Here is a 22365-nt window from a genome sequence, read left to right on the forward strand (position 1 = left end):
CAGAGAGCGTGGGGGAGAGGGGAGGGTCGGACAAAGGGAAGAGCCCCTCACAGGCTGGACACCTGCTGAAGCCTGCTGATGTTGACATGCGCCGGGGTGGCACGTGGCGCCAGAGGACACAGGTACCTGATTAAAGACAAGAAAAAAGAAGACTAAAGTGCTTCTCTGGGGAACAGCGCGTGGAATTACTAGGCCAGAGGCCGTCGACGCTGAAAAGAGGCCTGAGGAGTGGTGCTGGTGGGCAGAGTCAGGGGAACGCATGCTGCCAGGGCCACGCACCAGGGCGCATCCAATTTAAAAAGGGGAAGATGATTGTTCTCGTGAAAAAGGTTACGTTTCCCGTCCCTAGCAAGGGACACCCATACAGTATGGAGGAAATGGGACGGGGTGTAGGAGTAGGACGCGTTAGATTGATAAATATTCAAATGAGATACACATAATGTGAGAGGGCTGAACTACCGTCTCAAGAGGGAAAAATTGGGGCAGTTTACCAGGAAAACCTCCCCAGATGTACTTCCAATTCAGGGCACACATCACCTGAAGAAAGATCAGGCAAGGTTAAGGCTGCAGGGTTTCACCCAACTCTATCATGCCTCCAATGCAACAAAGAAAAGTGGAGTGGCACTGGCCATCAGGGATGGGATGGACTTCAGGATAAAAGCCACCAGAGCGGACAAAGTTGGTAGATGTGTCTTAGTTGCGGGGGACTATGCAGGGCAACATAAATGCTGCATTGATTGACGCCCCTGATGTAATGCAGGTGGTGTTTCTGAGGAAACTACTGAATGTCCTGGAGGAATTTGCGCAAGACCACATGATTCTGCTGGGGCACTTTCACTTGGCATAGTCCCGGGAGTTAGACCGAAGTGCTGGGCAGGAGGGTGTACGGGGAGGGCAGCATTATGGAACAGGTTCAAAGCCCTGGGACTACGGGACGTTTGGAGGGAGCTCAGATTAACAGGGAAGGCTTTACTTTTTACTCCAGTGTGCATGGGACACAATCCTGCATCTACTATGTTTGGGTATCGGCCCCCCTGCTGGGAGCAGACTCGGGAATCGAGGTAGGGCCGATTGGAGTGGCCGTCCAGGCATTGGTCACAATAGACCTGCGCCTGTAAGGACGCAGACCTCGGATTTGAGGCTGGAGGGTACCGGGGGAACTCTTGTTCTTCAGGGGGAGCTGGAGCATAGGATTAGGGACTTCTTCGCACTGAATAAGCCCTCATATACGGGGGAAATGTGTTCTCTGGGATGCGTTCAAAGCCACAATGAGGGGAGAGTATCGCCTCAAAAGCCCAGAGGGATAGACAGCTGCCGGTGCTCGAGAGCCAACTAGAGGCTGAGGTGGAAGCAAGTAGGAGGGAAGCAGTAGTAGCCCCCTCGAGGAAATCAATAATGGAATATAGGTGGGCCAGTTGAACGTCCTCCGAACTAAAAAGGCGGAGAGGTCACTACTGTTTGTGCGTAAAAGCACTCGCGCAAAGACAAACAAACAGATACACCCCTGGGATGCCTGCTCAGGCGGGACAGCCAGTAGAAACGCTATTACTGCTACAGTGGATGACCAGCCCTTCAGGCACACCCATGTAGAGATTATTGAGGAGTGGTTCGTAACCTACTACGAGGGCCTGTAGACTTTGCAAAACCCACCGTCTCAGGGGCAGGTAGACTTTTCAGAAAGGGTTCAACTCCCCTCACTGGGAGTAGAAGTTCAGGAAACACTAGGACAGGTGATCACCCCAGAGGAGGTTCGGAAGGTCATAGCAGCACTCCCCACTAATAAGGCGCCAGGACCGGACGGCTTTATGGCAAACATTTACAAAACGTACGCAAGATCTCTGGTTCTGCCCCTTTCCAGCCTGTTCAATCACTTATGGGAAGCCGGTAGAATCTCGACGACGATGGAGGAGGCTAAGATCACCTTGCTTCCCAAGCTCAACAAAGACCATACAAGGTGTACATCATATTGGCCCATAGCCCTAATCAATGTGTCTTGGCCAATAGACTAGAGGGGCTGTTACCATCCTTAATCCACTCTGACCAATTGGGTTTTGTACTTGGGAGGCAGACATTTGACAATATTAGAAAAGTGGCGCACCTAGAGGAGAAGGCCCATAAGACATCCCCTCCTGCGGTTCTTCTATCCCTCGATGCAGAGAAACCATTCTATTGCATGGAGTGGCCCTTCCTGTTCAAAGTGAAGGAGAAGTTGGGACTGGGAGGGAATTTTCTGCGTATGGTTAAAGTTACTTATGACTCACCAGTGGTGCGCCTCCTGGTGAATGGTTCCTTGTCCCGCAGTACAAGGTTCAACAGGGGGGGCCAAACCGGGATACCCGCTATCACCCCTGTTCTACGCAATATACTAGGAACCTATGCTGCAATCTGTGAGGGAATCAGGCGAGGTCCACGGAATACCTTTTAGCAGGAACCCAATATAAGGTGGCCGCTTTCACTGACAGCATACTCCTGTTACTCTCAAAACCAGCGGAATCCATAAGGGCATGTAGGGAAATACTAGCAGAGTTTGGGGGGGGGGGGGGGAAATCAGGCCTTAAGATACATTTTTCCAAATCAGAGCTTCTGAACCTCACGGTGAGGGGCAGAGAGGTGGTGGAACTGAAGGCTACATCATCCTTTATATGGAGCCCGGGAAGCATCAAGTACTCAGGCATTACAATAAACCCAACACTCTTTGGTTGGTAGGCAGCCAACTACCCACCCATGCAGCTAGCCATTAAAGCGGCCCTCCAGAAGTGGAAGGCCCTAAGGACTTCTTGTATAGGCCAGATGAACAAGTTACCTACCAACTGGTAACGTTCTTTCGACTGGATGTTCCTCCAACGTATTCCACATCTTCGGCTGTGCACTTCAGAAACTTCTTCAGCAGAGGGGGTCCTGCGTCGATGATGTTGGGTCAATGTGCCTCGAAGGCCTCCCGTCACCGGATGTTATAAATAGGACACACGGCGCCCGCAGCCTCAGTTTAAGTTTTTTCCCTCAATGTGTGGCACCAGTCCCATGATTGCTTGACTGCACATAGCCTTGCGGAAACGTAAGCTGCAAACACGTAGGAAATTCTCCAGAGGGGCAGGCTGGGAGGGCGTTGTGGAATACGTTGGGGGAACATCCAGTCGAAAGAACCTTACCCGTTGGTAAGTAACTTTTTTTTCGAATAGATTGTGTCCTCCAACGTATTCCACATCTTTGACAGACTCCCAAAGCAGTGCCAGTAAATGGAGGAGGGAAAAGAATTTAGAGTACCCAATCAGATTACGGAATAAAGAACTGCCTTCCAAAGGCCATATCCTCACCATGGATAGTATCCAGACAGTAATGCTTAACAAAGGTGTGGAGCGAAGCCCATGTAGCGGCAACACAAATATTCCTAATAGGAACGCCCCACTGGTGAGCGGTGGAAGTAGCCCTGCCTAGTGGAATGAGCTGGCAGCCCTTCAGGACTGTCCTTACTCGCCAATCGGTAACACTCCGTAATGGTGAGGATAATCCACCTGGACAAGGTCTGTTTGGTAACAGCCTGGCCCAATTGGTGTCCCGCATATCCTACAAACAGTTGCTCGTCCACTCTGACCCTGGACATCCTAGAAATGTAAAAGCTCAGAGCTCTCCTAGGATCCAACCAAAGGAGTCATTCCTCTTCCTTACCAGGATGAGGAGTGTTAGGCAGAATCCAGGGCAGTTCCCTTAGGGAGCACTACCCCAGATTAGGACTACAGGTGAGAGCAATATCCCCTTTGGTATCAGTCTGTACCACAAAGATTTAGTTGGTAGCTGTGGCTAAGCAGTCAGACTTATCTCAAGCGGGAGATGAGCAGTATTCAGGGTTGACACAATAGGCAGTACAGTACTATGGAGCAAGGAAACACTGACCAAAGTTTTATATTAAAAAGAGAATATATATTTATTTATACACTTCTAAGTCAACCCATAGATCACAGTTAATAAAGTAAGTTAAGTTCAGTCAAAAGAAAAGCATATACAACTCCCTATTCAATTGTAGACAAGTTTGCGGTAGAGTGAAAACTGAGCAAAACTGCACAGTGAAAACCAACTACAAATGGCACTCTACCAATTCAACGAAAAGGAGGGAAGGCACAAGTTAAACCGAAATATCTTCAGACACCCTCTAGCAACACTTCCCTGAAGTTTTGTGAACAAGTAATGCACAGTAACATTTTAACCAAAAGACAAGTGAATGAAAACTGAGCAAAATGGCACTTGTTAGGGAGAATTCTCTCTTTAGGCTGAATTTCCTAACCTAGTGAGTCCCCCAGCAGCTTTGCTGGATTTCTGGAGTTTGTTTTTTTCTCCTGCCAAGAGTGAGACTCTTTTTCTCCCACTCTTGGACATGATTTATGGTGTTCCTTTGACTGCTAATGTGTTTTATGGGCTATGGGGTCCTTTACTCCATAGGGTCTCATGTGTTTTTTCCTATGTGTGTTACACAGCACCCTCAGTGCAGTAACACAGGGTGTCATAGTGACACCCCACCATAGACTCCATACCCTGGGACTGACTACTGTCTCCCAGGGCACGTAAAGTCACCATTGGCTTTACTAGTCCCAAATTATTAACAGAAACCAGTACAAACCATCATATTGTGGACGTACTGGTCGGGGCAATTCGATTGCCCCGGGGTCTGTTAGTCGAGGGGGCACGTCTCCGTCCCTCCTGATCGAGTTTTGGCTGGTGGCAGTGGATACTACTTTTTATATTCGACCACAAATATATTCCGATGGGATTTTCCCATTGTTCGAGGCTACCAACTTTAATTATTTAATTCTCATAGCCTTGAACATACCGCCGGTTTATTTATTTAATATTAATTCGCCGGTTGGTATTTTTTGCCAGGACTCAATTCTAAAATGGCGTTCGTGTTCTCTTCTGTGACTCCAACCCAAGTCGAACCCTTTGTTCCACTTTTTGGCGGTCTTCTCCACAGAAGCCTCCAAAAGTGGTGCAACTCTGTCCGGGTACCACAGGAGGTGTGGGAGGGGGTTTAGGCACCCTGGACTGAGTTACCTTGGTAACTCAAGTCATACTCTTGTGTGATTGGCCCAAGTGGTAAGCCGGCCGGCTCACAACTTAGCATGTTTGATTGACAGCTAGTCTGAGTGAATGGGGGTGTGCTTCATAAAAGCAGGGCTTTGGGGACTGGAACTTCAGAAGTCGCCCCAGGACCTGAGAATCCGATGAGGGAGAAGCTGAGCCGACCTACCACGACGACACCACCAGTGGAGCCCTGCGGTACCGACTCACCACTTCCCGACGACAGAGAAGATCTCCCGGATGTAGAGGCTTCTTCCCCTGATTGGTGGGCACAACCAGTTAACCTTCTTCTCTTCGCACCCCAGACCGGCTTGAGGTCGAATTGCCCGTGCCAAGCACCCTGGCAACCGGATAGCCACTTACCACTGGATCGCGAATCAAAGGACCGCTCCTTTTACCTGAGAAACTCCGCAGCTGGTTTCTTCCCTGGCAGTGCAACAGACTCCTGTCTTCCTCCCCGAAGAGATCCTCTCTTCCCCCGGACGAAGCACCGACTTGCATCCGCTGCCGGGAACAACTGCCCCTGCTGGAGTTTTCTCACCACTTTAAGGTACCGTGTCCGCCAGGCCTCCCTTTCTAAAGATTGCTACAAGAAAATAATAACCCCTTAACCTTCTGTACTGGGCTGGCCGCCTTGACCTTCTAACTGGTCTCTTTCTTTGGTCCAACTCTTTTTGAACCTTTTCAAGACTTTTGTACACTGCAACTGTGTGACCAGGGACACATTTCGTTTGATCCTCTTAAAGTGGATCCAGCCTACTGAACTCTAACTTCACGGTTTTACTTTGCCTTCCTCTCTTGTTGTGTTCTTGTAAAAGTGTTGGGACCTGTTTCAATTTATTCTCTGCTTTTCTCTCCCTTCTAAAACAAATTATTAGAGCGCCATCTGCGTTAAGCGCTCACCGCTGTCTGAAAATAAGTGGGGCTTTACTTAAGACTTGTCTAATATTCTTCTAAGGGAGTGTATATCTTTTAGTGACCGTGTTTTTGAATTGCTTACCATTAGTGCCTGTGTGTTTTTCTAGATGTGGTTTTAAATAAATAATTATATCTCTTTTACACCAAGCCCTGGTCAGTGTTTACTTGTTCTATTGTGTGCTCTTGACCTATTGTGAATACTCTGTATGCTGCCTAACTCTTCTTGAGGGAAGTCTGACTGCTCAGCCACAGCTACCAAGTGAATCTGTGTGGTACAGACTGCTACCAAGTGGGTTTACTGCCAAACACCTGTAGTCTTAAATCTTTTGCAGTGGTCCCAGAGGAAACTGCACCGGTTTCTGCCTAACAGCATTCCACAAGTTAAAACAGTAGAAAGGAAGAGGGGTTTAGAAGATTTAGGTGCATCAACACATTTCTCATTGAAAACCAATCTAGTGAGATCAGATCTAAGATATCAGCCAGAGTCAATAGGCCTGAACCAGAGTCAGTGGTACAGGACCAAGATCTTAGGAGCAAAAATGTTCTTGTAGCTGCATTCAAGTCTTTAGTAGAAAAATATAGTAGATGCGAGGCGAAAGACAATGTTAAGAGAGAGGGCGGCCGACCACACACGTAGTTAAAGGATTTAAAACACCTTTAGGGCTACCACTGAGAAAGAGCGGCCTGGCAGAACAATGTACCTTAAACGTGAAGAAGTGGCTCCTGAAGTGGTGTTTGTTCCTGGTAGTTCCTGCAAGTCGAGTTATCCAACAGAGGAAGAGAGGCTCTCGTCGTGGAGGAAGGTTCGAGTCGCTGCACTACCCAGGGATGAAACCAGACACGGTGCTGGCAAACAAAGTTTAAAAAGTACGCTCCTTTTAAATCGCGGTCCGGGTCGATAGCTGCCTGGCTATCCGGTCTCCAAGGCCGGGGCACTGTCGATTCGACCAAGGCAGGTCCGAGGATGCTATAGGTGAACTGGTTGACCCCCTCAGTTCAAGGGAAGGAGGCTCTTTCGCTGAAGATCTCCTGTCATCGTGTGGAAGAAAAGTGGTGAGACGATCCGGCAGGGCTTCACTGGTGGTGTAGATGGTGAAGATGTCTCTGGCTTCTCTTCCCTTTGGTTCCGTAGTTCCAGTGGCGACGTCTTGCTCTTCCAGTCCTCAGGAGCCTGCTTTTATGCAGAAAGAGACCCATTCATACAGCCTAGCTGTCACTCACACAGTGGAGTGGTCATCTTGGCGGGAGACCCTCCAGCCTATCAAGTTACAGTGCGACCTGAGTTGCGGTGGCAACTCTGTCCAGGGTTTCTACTCCCCCTCCTAAACAACAGACCCACCCCCAGACTCAGTGGCGCCGAAAGGAGGGCTTCTTGGCAGAAGCCCGCCAAAAGGACGAACAAAGGATCCCCGACCTGGGTTAGGAAAATGGAGTAAGACTCGATAAAGAAGTTTTATCAAAGTTCTGGCAAATAAAACCTACCGGAGTAAAGTTAATAATAAAATACACCGGCGGTATGTTAGAGGCTGTCAGTAAAAGTGGTAGTCTCGAACAATGGGAAAATCCCATAGGAAAAAAATCGCGGTCGAATATAAAAGGTAGTAACCACTGCCACCAGCCAGAAACTTTGTAGAGGCGGGACTTTAAGGTACCCTCTCGAAAATGAACATAGGGGAAAAACTAATAACCCCTTCCAGTGCTTCCATATTAAGATGGGGTGTACTGGTTAAGTTCATAAAAATCGACTAGTAAAGTCAATGGGGACTTTACATGCTTTGGGAGACAGTAGTCAGTCCCAGGGTATGGCATCTATGTTTGGGGGTCGCTACGATACCCCTGTGTCACTGCACGGAGGGTGCTGAGTAACACATGTGCATAAAGATGGTTCCTATGGGTGAGAGAAAGGATCCCATAGGCATTAAACACAAAAATAGCCTAGAACACACATAGCAAAAATGCCTAAGAGTGGGGAAAAGAGTCTCACTCTTAGCAGGTATAAAGAAACAAACCCTTCAAATCCAGCAAAGCTGCTGGGAGACTCTATAGGTAAGGGAAATTAGCCATGAAATGAGAATTCTCCCAAACAAGGAGGAGGATGGAAAGATGGAAGAAAACCTGACTGAAATGAAATTCAGATACTACCTTAGGTAGAAATGAAGGACGTACCCGCAGTACAACCCGGTCCTTGTGGAACACAGTAAAGGGTGACTTAGAGGATAGTGCCTGCAATGCACTCACTCTGCGAGCGGAAGTAACCCCAACCAAGAACACAGTCTTGAAAGACAATCTCAAAGGACAAGAGTGCAAAGATTCAAATGGAGAACCCATGAAAAATTTCAAAACCAAATTTAAATCCCAAACCGGCACCTGGTAAGGGGACGGCGGGAACACATTAGTCAGTCCTTTAAGAAATTGAGAAATCAAAGGAATCTTAAAGTAATAACATTCTTCAGATGAGCGCTTAAATATATATAAGCGCCGCCAGGTAACCCTTAATGGTACCCACTTGAAGGCCCCTGTGGGCCAAAGAAAGTAAGAAAGACAAAATCATAGGAATGGAGCACTGAAAAGGATCAACATTGTGACCTCTGCACCAGTCGCAGAATTTACGCCAACGGCACATGGATTTTGTTGCCGGCCGCCTGGCCGAAAGTAACACCTCCATCACGTCATCCGGGAGGTCCCAATCCTTATACCTCAACCTTTCAGATACCAAGCGTGAAGGTTGAGCGTCTTGACCTCTGGATGGAGAACTCTGACCCTCCTCGCGCGAGAGCAGATCCTCTCGGAAGGGAAGACGACGTGGAGGGCAGATGGACATTTCTGGAAGGTCCAGGTACCACGCTCTCCTGGGCCAATCCGGAGCAATGAGCATCATGTTGGAACCGAACGTCTGCAACACTTGAGTAATGCCGGGGACTGGAGGAAACGCGTACAGCAGTGGGAATGACCAATCCACTACGAACGCGTCTCCTAAGGCTCCTCTTGGAGGAAATTCCTTTGAGCAGAATCTCTCACACTTCCAGTTGACACTGGTGGCAAAGAGATCCACTTGCAGGATTCCGCAAAGGGCGAAGATCTCCTGAAGGACTTCCTGAGCCAACTCCCACTCATGAGAGATCATGCTATGCCTGCTCAGAGCGTCCGCTGCCACATTTTCGTTTCTGGCCAGATGAACTGCTGAGATCGAAATTCCCTGCTGGATGGCCAAGAACCAGAGCTGCACTGCCTCTCTGCGCAACTGGAGTGACCCTACCCCCCTTTTTTATTGAGGTAATGCATGGCCACTGTGTTGACCGCTATGATCAAGACACTCTTCCCCGTACAGACGGCAGAAAAGCCTTCAGGGCGTGCCTGATGGCCCTCAGCTCTAACAGATTGATGTGGAGTTTGGACTTCGACTGAGACCAACGACCGCTGACTGTCAAATCGTTGGCATAAGCACCCCACCCTGTGAGGTAAGCATAGGTCACTACAGTCACCTCTGGCCACAGTTGCCAAAACGGTTCCCCCTCCCCCATCAGGTTCCCTTTGTTGGCCCACCACAAAAGATCCTGGGAGACCGAGAGTGGAATCTGAACAGGATCCAACATCTTGCCTGAGAACTGTGACCACTGCATCTTGAGGACCCATTGCAGGGATCTCATCCACAGCCTGGTCTCTGGCACCAGAAAAATGCAGGATGCCATGAGGCTGAGCAACCTTAAGAATTCGAAAGCTGGGAGACTCTGGGTATGTTGAAACTTGTCCACCATATGCCCAATGTGATGAGCTGTCACCTTGGGAGGCGAGCACTTCCCCAGGGACTTGTCTAACACAGCCCCGATGTACTGGAGCTGTTGGGAAGATGTCAGATGTGACTTCTTGAAATTCAGGGAGTAGCCCAGCCTGTGAAGGGTGCGGCAGGTGAGACCGAGGTGATCCAACGCTTGCTCTGGAGAGCGCACCCTGATCAGCCAGTCGTCCAGGTAGGGGTAGACGTGAATTTCCCCCCCCCTCGCCTGAGGTATGCTGCCACCACCACCACAATTAGCTTGGTGAAGACCATCGGGGCGGAGGACAATCCGAATGGCAGGACCCGAAACTGAAAGAGCGAGTCGCAAACCTCATATACTTTCTATGCTTGGGATGAATTGGCACATGAAAGTAAGCATCTTGTAGGTCCAGAGACACCAACCAATTTTGAAGTTGAAGGACGTGGAGGACTTGAGAAAGAGTAACCATCTTGAACTTGTCCTTCCTGAGACGTTTGTTCAAGCAACGCAAGTCCATGATGGGTCTCAATCCCCCGTTTTTCTTCAGGATCAAAAAATAAGGAGAAATACCATCCCTTGTGCCTCTCCGCTACAGGCACCAGTTCTATAGCTCCTTTCTCCAGCAGGGTTAGGATTTCCTGCGCCAGGAGAAAATTCCGGAAGCTTAAAAAAGTGTTTCCCCGGTGGATTGTCGTGAGGCCGCGGAAGGAAGGGAAGGCAGTAGCCATGGGCTATGGTATCCAGAACCCACTCATCTGAAATAATGGCTCGCCACTCTTCTAGATGCTGAGTCAGTCTGCCCCCAACCGGCGAACCATGGGACCTGGCCTCATGACTGTTTGGAAGCGGCTGCGGCAGTGCCTGAAGGCAAAGAAGCAGCTGCCTGAGCAGCTTTGGCAGCACGATTTCCCAGACCACCACAGGTACTTTTACGCTGGCCCCTTTGACTGGCGGCCCCTCTCATTCTACCAAAGGAGGAGTAGTAACGAAAAGAACCTCCCCTCCACTGCTGTCAACTAGGATGAAAACGCAGAGGTTGATGCACAGCTGTGCTTAAAGATTTAGCCGCAGCTTTCAAGGTCTGCAATCTCTCAAGGCTTTCGTCAGCCTTGCTGTCAAACAAATGTACACCATCAAAGGGCATGTTTAGAAGACGGGCCTGCACATCCGGAGCAAAACCCAACTTCCGCAACCACGCAAATCTGTGTATAATGTTGCTCGCGGCCATGGATCGGCTAACACTGTCGGCCGTTTCCAAACCCTACTGAAGGGATTCGCACATGGCATCCTTGCTGTCCTGCACAAGAGCAAGGAACCCATCCCTTTCTTCCCCCTCTGGAATATGCTCTACCGCTAAAGAAACAGTTCCACAGAGTGTGTGAGAACCTTGCCAAGACACAAGTGGGGTTGGCCGATTTAAATGCCATGCTCCCTGCAGAAAGTACCTTCCAAGCCCAACCATCAAAGCGCTTGTTGTCCCTATCAGGAGGGATGGTAGGGTATGTCGCCTGAACCACCAAACTCTCGGAAGTCGGGTGAGTGGATAAATAGCTGGGGTCAATAATGAAAGGGCAGTACTTTTTGGTCAAAAATGTATTAACAGCCAAACGAGATTCCGGGGACTGCCAAGCAGCTGCCACCCTTTTCTGTAAGGTGAGCTGAAACAGTAACACAGGGTCAGAGGATGGACCTTGATCTAAGATATCCGTTAGATCATCCTGTACAAATTATTCAGGAGGTCTGGACCAGCCCAGATACTCCGAGACCCTAGCCATGAGCCGCCTGTATGAAGACTCAGCATGAGCCCCAAATGCCACTTGCGGAGAAGTGTCCAACCCACTGGCCTCATGAAGGGTTTGCCTCAACTTCTCCAATGGACTGTCACCAGAAAAAACTGGAGCCACATCAAGTTCACCAGGGTCCTCAAAATCAGACGTTTCTTCCTCTTCATAAATGTCGTCGAGAGGGAGTTGAAACCCTGGCCTGGGACAGAAGAGGGCCTAGAGTCCAATACAAGCCTCACAGACTTCAGAGTAGCCTTCCTAGGAGGATCCAGGAGATCTGGGTACTCCAATGGCAAATTGCAGGCAATAATACCTGAAGGCGTCGAGGGCGCCGAAGGCTTCGATGTCAAGCGTGTCGACAACCTCGGCGTTGTGAGCGCCGAAGGCTTCGGCATCGACACAGGTGCTGATGGCGCCGTGGGCTGATAAGATGGCAAAGCGTCGACGTCCGAGTCGGACGGACACGGCGCCGACCTAGTCGACGCCAGCTTCGAGCCCATCGCAGGTTGCAGCGGTCTCGCTGGAGAGGAGGACCGAGACCTGGAGGCACGTCTAATGCGACCTTCCAGAGCCTTATCCGGACGGGACCTCGAAGGCTCCCGGTGCAAGCTGCGTCGCGGACCCGAGCCTGAAAGGCGTGCGAGCTGCGGTACGAGACCATTCCTGGCCAGCTACGTTAGAAGGCGCGAATGGAACCGTGCCCTGCGATTGAAATATCGCTAACATCTGCTCCTTAAAGGCAGCCCATTCCTCCGGAGTCTAGGAATTCGTCAGGCATGCCACTTTCCTAGAGGTACCATCCTCCGACGAGGATTGGGAAGGCGACCAATGACAGCGCTTCCTAAAGTGCCGGGACAAGGAAGAAGAATGGCGGGAATCACTCTGGGACCGAGATCCCCGGGCCACCTCCCGACGCGGAGAGTCGCCCCTCGAGTCGTTGGTGGAAACCCCCTTGGACGATTTAGATTTTCGGGACTAGGCTTAGAGCCTCTACCTACCTGGAGCTTCCCCTTCCACTCCCGCAAGGCCTTGGCAGTCAGCGACTGGCAGTTCGAACAGTCGTCTGTGTTGTGTGACTCGCCCAAGCATCACAAACAAATGCCATGCGGGTCGGTGATCAACATTTTCGACTTGCAGTCCCGGCAAGTCTTGAAGCCAGACCGCAGAGTCGGAGGGGTCGAAGAAAAAGACATCAACGATGAAACACACGAGGTGCACCAAGTTTCACGAAGCAACTTGTTCGCAGAAAAAACAGAACGGAGGCTATGGCGGTGTGCACCCTATTTATAACATCCGGTGACGTCGCCCTCGACGGAGGCCTTTGAGGGACATCGACCCAAAATCATCGACACAGGACGCCCTCTGCTGAAAAAGTATCAGAAGTGCACAGCTGTGGACATTGCATGTCAAAGATGGTAAATACGTCGGAGGACACAATCCATTCGAATGGCAGAAGTGAAAATGGTGACAATCACACGGTTGCTCTATTGTTTTCAGGCTCTCCCGGTGGCGGCCCCGAATAGTTTCTTTGGTGAACTGGGAAAAACAACAAGTGATTTTATATGGGAGGGCAAGAGACCAAGGATTAGTCACACACTACCGATATCCCCAGGAAAGGAAGGCGGGCTGGCACTCCCAAATTTCTGATTATTTTACGAGGCATCCCAACTGCTGATCATTTGGAAGTGGTTCGCGGACACAGTGTGTAGCAATGGATTGGGTGGTGGTGAGGCACGAGCGGGGGCAGTCCTGTAGCTTCCACATCAGCATAGGCCAAAGCACATGTACCTGAGTGCTGTGAGAAACCTCAAAGTGTCTCCCTGTCTAGTCCCAGGGGATCTGTCATCCAGGTGGCCAGGACACAGCCATCACTTTTGGTTGCAGTTCCTGGATGTGGACCAGTGCGAGAGGATCACCTGGGTGGGTATGTCCTTGGGGAGTGGGGCACTGACAGGTGAGACGCGGTATTCCCCTTCTTTAAACACCTTTTCCCCATCCTACCACGTAGGATATTACAAAACACCCCCCCCCTTTTCTGACACAAACACTTTTGCACAACACGAAACACGACAGACTAAAACCAAAGCCGTTTACCTGACATGTCCCAATACAAAGGTTGCGAAATCAGACAAAAGATCAGAATCACACAAACCTGACGGCCCTTCACCCATCCCCACAGGGATAAAAGGTGGAGCACGACAGCACACTACGAGCAAGGCAGACTGCACGACGTGAGAGCTAACTCAGCACGGCAGTTCAAGAGAAAGTGAAAGACGGCGCAAGTCGAGAGGACACCAAGGGGAGAAGTGACCTTGCCCTTATCGACAGGGACCTATAAAGCCTCAAGAGAAGGAATTGGAAAACCACAGACAATAGCCAGCGTATGTTGCAGCAGATGTCCACGGTACCTGGGCGCCTCCTCCGCTGACAGCGAAGCCGGGGAGAGACGCATGGCCCAATTGTACCGGCCTTGACTCTACCGACATCACAAAGCAGTCCATCAGAGTCAGTGAGTCGAGGGGAGAGCCAATAAAGAAATTGAACTGTGTTGAACAAAAGTAGCAATCGGCTAATTGAACTTTGAATGAACAAATAACTATTGATATAAGGAAAGGGGAAAGCCAGCATAACAGAATCAAACACCATGTGGGTGTTCACATGAGAAACGCTAGGCGATTACCCTGCTGTTGAACTACAGTAACTAGAAGGCCTTGGGAAAAGGCAGAAGGGAGTCAAAGTGGGCAGTCAAGGGTCTTGTCAAATCCTCCGTACCCTCGAAAGTCTTTGACAAGCAGATGATTGAGAAACTAAAGGGAAACGAATCATGCATGGTAAACATAGTACATGAAAAGTATGTGATAAAGGTTGGCAAGAGTGAACCTGGCAGAGGGATGCTAACACGAGGGGATGTAGTCTGAAGTCCCATGAACATTGTGTTGACAGGAGTTAACCAGAAGGAGGGAAGCTGGCTACTGAAAATGGGTACAAACCCGAAGGAGGGAGACCCAAGGTGGAAAGTCATCATCCTAACCAACGTATGAAAGAAACTGTTAATTGAGTTGTCAAGTATGACTGTGAGCAGAGGGCGCTAGAGTGCCGACCAAGATGGCCGCTCCCTAGCGAGCTCCGACAGAACGCCCTTAATTAATCCTGAAAAACACTGTTTCCAGGAGTTATTAGCAGCCCATCTATGCAAAACACATCTGCGGGCATCCAGCACAGCAATCTGCCCGACTCGGAGGCCACTTTGCACAGCCCGGCCTGTGCAAGGCCCATTACGAGTGAGCCCGGTGTGGCGATCCCCCGAGGCGGCCACGCAGCCCTCAAAGATACGAGGGGAGACCACCGTGCCACGGACCCCGGTGGAGCCTGAGACCCAGAGAGGCTAACCGTAGAGACCCACGGGTGCCTTGCACCCCCTGCGCCCACCCCCCGAAGAATGAGCGACAGGCCAGGTGGAAGCAGGCGGGGGAACGTCTGCATCGCCCAGTCCAGCAGGCCGTGGGAGGAGCCCGGTGCCGTCTGCCTCTCCAGCAGTGATCCGGATCCAGCCACCCGCTGACAGGAGCGGGCTGATCCCAACAGCGTATAACGCTCCAACATCCACCGGCGCAGACACACAGCCTGTGACCCAAAGGGCAGCCAACCCTCCCTGAGATGCTCTGGTGGCCAGCGGACAAGCAGAGAGGACATCTACACCAGCAGCGAGCTTCGAAGGGACCCCCATTCAAACGGACTGCACTGCTGCAACACACCACACACCACCACCCCGCAGCTCCTAAATACAGAGGAAACCGGTCGGAGAGACAACCAGGCACCGGCGCAACCAGAGGTGAGCCAGTCCGGGCGTCCCCTACCCCCCTGACCCACGGTGACAGGAGAGGTGCGCATCAGGCCCCAGGAGGCGTGCTGGAGCAAAGGCTTCTGGCTGAGGGTCTCGCCCCACCTGAGCGGACCTAACAGGGTGGCAAGCCCACATTGACAAGCGAGCTGCACCACCAAAGGCAGCCCAGACCCAAAGACCAGGAAACCAACTAACCCCTCCAGAGGCAAACTCCATAAGGGGGCGGATAAGATCCCTCCACTGGGCCACAAAACGCATCAAGCTCCTACCGAGGCGTGTCGCCGCACACCCCATGTAGAATCCGGAGCCCTCTTGCCTACGGACCATCGCCGAGGGTTCCACCCCACACAGCGGCCACCGCGGCGGCAGCCATCTGGGCACAATCAATACAGTCTGACCTGCAAGCTCAGCCACCTAAAACGACTTCAAAGCGACACCCCCAGGGTCAGCTTCCGGTGGAGACCTCCGGGGGCCCGTGACCACCTGCGACTCCTGCAGCCGGTGACATTCGCAAGCTATCCCCACCCGGCCACCACTCACGTACAGGAGAAGGTAAACAAGGGTGAATAAACGGACATCAAACGGCAGGGCTCCCAGGATGGAAAAATCAGACAAATCACAGAGGAAACTAACATTTGAAGCAGGAGCTGTGGTCAAGAACCCCAAAGCAAACGACCGGCCGGACATCCCCATGGTGACAATGGCCCACGACAGCGAAGCCGATCAAGCCATAGACATCAGGGGGATCCGCCTCAAGCTAAAACCCAGTATGGGCAATATAGACAGCAAGCTCGAAACCTTGTCCACCAAAGTAGATCAGATACAACACCGTCTAGATATGCATGGAGACAGGCTAGACACAGCAGAACAGAGGATCTTCGACCTTGACGACACCACGCACTCCCTGTCAACAAGGATGTCAACACTAGAATCCCAAATGAAGGCCGTTATAGCTAAAAATGAGGCTCTCGAGGGGCGCTCCCGCCGCAACATTAGGCTCATCGGGGTAAGAGAACACAACTCCACACAAAAAATGGAAGACTTTGTAGAAACCGTCTGCAAAACGATATTTGGAGACTCCGTGCTGTCAAATATGTTTGTGGTGGCCCCCCACCCGATCATAGCCAAACTCCTCAACTTTAAAGACCGCAACACTGTTCAAAGTTCAGGAAACGCGCCTACAATGGGTTTGCGCCGCACAGCCCGCCTTCACTGTCTTCCAATGAATGCACCAAAAAAGCTCTTGGCCAGAAGAAGCCTGTTCCCATACACCAATCCACTAAACAGAAGTCCAATACAACCCATGTCAACACCGCACAAAAGCAAGGCAAACAAGACATCAGCACGCTGCATTCAAGCTAGCCACCTGGAACATTATGGGGGGCAATCACGCTGCCAAAACAAGAAGGATAACCCAATATCCCCGGAGGCATAAAGTGGACATCGCACTGATCCAGGAAACTCATCTCCTCCCTGAAACAGAGAATCGCAGGGCACGAGAATGGGTATGGCACAGATACTTCTCCTCGTACTCCTCGTATTCCAGAGTGGTGGCCATCATGATAAGTAGAACAATGAAATTCAAACTACTATCACCCAGTAAAGACACAGAGGGCAGAGCAATCCTGGTGCGCGGGATCCTGAAGGGAACAGAGGTTATCATTGTAAACTCCTACGGCCCAAACACTGACTGGGCAACCAACTATGACTGGGTCATGACACACTTAGCGGGAACAGAGTCAGCAACAATTATTTGGGGCGGCGATTTGAATACCACGCTAGATCCCACGAAAGATAAATCCCATGCAACAGCAACGCCTACCCCCCAAGGCAGCACTTCAAATTCAAGAAATCTGCAGGGCGTACAGCCTAGAAGACGCTTGGAGACGCCAACATGGGGACACCCGTGACTTCACGTTTCATTCCTGGGTACACAAAACAAGCTCACGCCTCGATTACTTCCTGGTGTCCGCTCGTAGCTATCTGCAATGGAACCAGCGCCATATCCTTCCGAGGACAATATCGGATCACTCGGCAGTCAGCCTCGAATGTACCGTGCCTGACCCATCGGAGGGGAGACCTCATTGGCGATTCAAACCGGGAGCGCTACAGGACCAAGTGTTTGCAGACGAACTCCGTTCAGAGATCATTTCTTTTCTTCAACTCAACCAGGGTTTGGTCTCTTCTGCTGGAACTCTCTGGGAAGCCCTAAAATGCTACATCAGAGGGGTCTGCATAACCAAAGAGCATGGAATACTGAAACTCAGACAAGAACTAACCCAAAGTGAAACCCACCTAAAAGAACTTGAACGGCAACACTACACATCAACCGACCCGCACACAACTGTAGAGCTGAAAAAACAACTGGACAAATTTAGGGCGGCAGCAGACCACAAAATAAAATTCCTATCACACGGTCACCGTATCCGGCAATACGGGGAGGGTCAGAAACCGGGTGCCCTTCTCACAAGACTGATCGCAGGAGACAGAAATCAACCGGCGATAGAACAGATACGAGATCCCCTTGGCACCCTGGTGCACACTTACAAAGAAATCGCGGAAACTTTCCATACCTTCTATCAAAAACTGTACAAGTCCAAATACACTGCTAGCCCACAAGAACTCAACCGATACCTGAATGACATTCAACTCTACTGGGTAAATGACACGCTAAGAGAGCCACTATACCACCCCATCACGTCAGAGTAAATCCTCCAAGCAATAAAAGAGCTCCCGAACACCAAGGCCCCCGGCCCAGGCGGACTGATCGGTGAGTTCTATAAATTATTCGCCCGCTTCCTTGCCCCCATACTATTGCAGGTCTTTGAGGAGGCGCTCGAGACGGGATCCCTACTCCCGACTCTCTGAGAAGCGAATATGATCCTGCTGCACAAAGCCGGGACACCCCCAGAAGAATGCAGCTTGTATAGACCAATCTCACTGATCAATCTTGATAACAAGATCCTAGCCAAAATCCTCGCCACCAGACTACTCCCCCCTGATGCCTGCACTGTTACTTGCAGACCAGGCAGGATTTATTCCTGGTCGGAATACGTCATATGGTCTAAGGCGCATGTTCGGAGTCATGGAAGCACTAGACCCATCACACCAAGCGGTAGCGACCCTCCTAGATGCAGAAAAGGCCTTTGATTCCATCGAGTGGCCCTTCCTCTTTGAGGTCCTGAGGCGTATGGCCCTCGGTAACCACTACATCAGGGTGGCAGCCCTTCTGTACAACCAACCCCGTTCACACAACTCTGGGAAAGACCAGATCAGCGTCCATAGACCTGCAGAGAGGGACCAGACAGGGTTGCCCCCTGTCTGCCATTCTATTTGCGCTAGTGATGGAACCCCTCGCCTCAGACCTTCGCGCTCGACATATACACAGAGGCCTCTCCCTTGGCCCACATAAATTAATAATCTCCTTATACGCAGATGACATCGCCTTTTACATCCGTGACCCTACCGAGAACCTAAATCCAGTAATGCGGGACATCATTAAATTCGGCACCCACTCCAGCCGGAGAATAAATCACAGCAAGTCAATAATATTCTCCCTGACCCCAGAGACCCGAGAATTCCCAGACGACTTTGGTTTCAAATGGAAACACACCAACGTCAGGTACATAGGCTTTCAACTGTCCAGAACCCACCAAAACCTCTTCCAAGACAATTACGGAAAAGTAACTGAGGTGCTCCAAGACAAAATCAACAGATGGAAAAACACTACCACTCACTCTCTGGGGCCGGGTATCGCTGGTCAAAATGGTGATCATCCCCAAACTTCTTTATCTCTTTGGGAACCTCCCTCTACTAGTGTCTCAAAAGTACCTCCAACACATTTGCAACCTGGTCCTGGAACTACTATGGGTGGGCAAACCAGCTATAATAGCATACAAGGCTTTGATCCAACCAGTGACGAAAGGGGGCATGGCACTCACCTGACCTAGAGTGATATTACTGGGCAGCAGAGGCCCAGTTCCTTGGCCGCTGGTACACCACTCACTTTATCCGACCCCACGTCCAGCTCGAGCCCTCGCGTCACCTAATTTACTGAGCGCAATCATCATCGGCCAAACACACATCCTACACGCTACTCTAAACCCAGTGCGATCCACCATTGCAATCCGGAAGAAAATAGCACAGAGATGCGATATTCAGGTCAGATTCTCCCCCCTTCTGATTAGCTTTATCCCCAGAATCCCACTGACCTCGGAGAAAGTCTATCTCAACTGGGCCAACAATTTACAGCTGCATACCATGGGCGATCTGTTCTGCGACTAGAACTTCATTACACCAGACCAAGCCAGAGCCCGTGGGGCCACCACCGCCCTAGACACATTAATCTATTTCCGTCTCAGGTTACCCCTCCAGGCTCTCTTCCCCTCGTTTCTACAACAACCACCAGCATGGCAACTACTACACGGGGTAATCCAATCACAAGGGGAGGGCAAACTGGTATCGTCAATCTACAAAACCCTGCTATCCGACACGACTCTGCAGCCCGCAGCACCAAGAGCAAGATGGGAGAAATCCCTACATACGCAAATACCAGACGAGGACTGGCACTACATCCTAGCCCAAACACAAAGTATCAATAAACACTCGATATAAACAAAAACACCTCAAGTACGTACACCAGGCATATCACACCCCCGGCAGACTACACTCCCATCACCCCACTATCCCACCATCTTGCAGCCGGTGCAATGCCCCATTAGCAGACTTTATCCATCTTGCATGGTCGTGCCCGGCCATACACCAATTCTGGAGAACGGTACTGGAGAAGACAACAGCAATCATAGATACACCCCTCGAGGCCGACCCCAAGATGACACTTCTTCGGCCTAACCAAACATCTGCCGCCCCGAGTGCACAAGCTGTGCGGACTGTTACTGATACTAGCCCGAAGGAGGATTGCAATGTCATGGGGAAAAGGACCCCTGCCAACAGTACGACAGTGGCTAAACGGAATAACATATTGCCAAGATACGGAATCGAACTTCATTAGGCTTTTGCCATTGTATGCCCGACCACCCCCGATATCTGGGGCCCATATATCGCCTACTTAATGTCCACCTCGAACAATAATTCCTCACGAGACTCATCCCCAGAACCCACCACCCGCAAGACTGCCCATACCGCAGATCGAGACAGCAATGGGATGGGCCACTGACCGCAAAGCGCAGCAGTTCCGGAACACCAGTGGGGGGGTGGGGTGGGAGGGTGGCGAGGGTACGGACACTAAGGCGCATGTTATTACGTTTCCTGTTGTGTTACTATTGTACAACCTGTTGGAAATACCAAAAATAAAGTTGAAAAAAAAAAGTATGACTGAGGGGTCTGTACCTGGAAGAGGGGGACACAGGGGTGAATCCATCACCCAAAGCCACCCGAGTGACATAACTTTTGTGTTTGTGGAAACTACCAGGCTCTCGAGGGCAAGAGACCTTTTATTGAAAAGAGACTAACCATTGAAGGACCTGATTATCTGATGCAGAACTGTCGGCTCGCGCTGGGAAAGATCGAGTGTGTGCTGTGCCCAGGAGACTCACCTTGTCCTGTGCTGAAAAAGTGGGGAAGGCAGAACCCTGCCAATCCCATCCTGACTTATTATTTGTGAACACTTCTTTCTTTATTGAAACCCTATCCCACACTCTGTAATTAGGTGTAAGGAACTGGCAATAGGTTTTTCTTAGTATAGGCCTTTTTAGTTTGCCAAGATGCCACAAGGACTGCTTTATTTTTCATTTGATGGTTGACGTTTGGCCCCATCTTAGATTTAGGTTTAGTTCAGGCGTTTTTGCACCCTGCATATTGTTTAAATAAACACCCTTTAATCGTGATCACTTGTGTCTGTCTGCACTGTTGCCACCATAGGTTCCTTACAGTGCTATCACGAGGCTGGTGACAGACACATGGGACAGAATGGTAGAGAGGTATGGGATTTCGACCTTCCCATCCCAGTTTACGCCTATATTCCAGACCCCGAATTTCTCACTGTGAACAAATTCACTGGCGTTCACTCAATGGAGGGAAGGGGATTGCCACAAACTGCGGGATATGTTCCAGGTTACAATCATAAGACCCTTTAACGGTTGCAAGCAATGTTTTGGGGTAGGCAAAACAAAGCGGCTTAGGTATTTTCAATTGCAGCATTGGCTTCAAGACCCGGAGGTCAAAACAGCAGCTACCCGTCAGCTAACCCCATTTGAGAAGTATATGGTAACTTAAGATGGGTCTAAGGGCTTGATATCCAATTATTACAAAATCCTAACCGAGGCTATAACTCGGGAAGCCTGGCCATATATGGGACGTTGGGAAAGAGGTGGAGAGGGAGATGACAAGGGACGACTGGGAGAAGCTGTGGGGTCAGATTCCAAAGGTGGCCAAAGCAACACAAATACAAGAATGCTGGTATAAGCGGTTATGCAGGTGGCATTACACCCCAACCCCCTACACAAGATTCACCCAGGGTCATCACAGGAGTGTTGGAGTGGGTGTGGGGGTGTCACATGGTCCCACATTTAGTGGAGAGGCCCCAAAATCAAGTCCTTCTGGAAGGAGGTGCGTGAGGCTCAGGTGCAGGCCACTGGGGAAAATGCCTGGGCCCCTCCAGAGGAGATATTACTTGGGCTTGATGAGGAGACGGGGGAGAGGACGGAGGAAGAGACAGACTATGCTAGCATTAGCAGCAATGCTGCTGGTGACGCAGCAGTGGAAGGGAATGACCATCCTCACATTCCAAGATTGGCTCAGTAAGGTTTGCGACTTGGTGGCGCTGGAATGGGCAACATACGCAATGAACAATACCTTACAGCACTTTGCCAGAGAATGGGGGAGGTATTGACCTTCTTGAAGGAAGACTTCAGACCCCAATGGTGCACTCAGCGCTCGAAATTGTTGGACATACATTAGATAGGCGGAAGAATATATAACCCCTACCAGACATCAGCTCATTTTGGCCCTGAGTGGGGGGATTGCAGGTGAAGGG

At 50.5% G+C, this 22365-nt stretch overlaps 1 protein-coding gene across 6 annotated transcripts in view; it reads right to left on the reverse strand.

The window, feature by feature from the left end:
• Positions 1-22365, reverse strand: part of PASK (PAS domain containing serine/threonine kinase) — a 2072978-nt gene that overhangs the window by 955508 nt on the left and 1095105 nt on the right. The gene's annotated exons all lie outside the window — the stretch shown is intronic.

The sequence above is a fragment of the Ambystoma mexicanum genome, chromosome 10, assembly GCF_040938575.1.
Source record: "Ambystoma mexicanum isolate Mex_15411 chromosome 10, UKY_AmexF1_1, whole genome shotgun sequence".
In the NCBI taxonomy this organism is placed as follows: Eukaryota; Metazoa; Chordata; class Amphibia; order Caudata; family Ambystomatidae; genus Ambystoma; species Ambystoma mexicanum.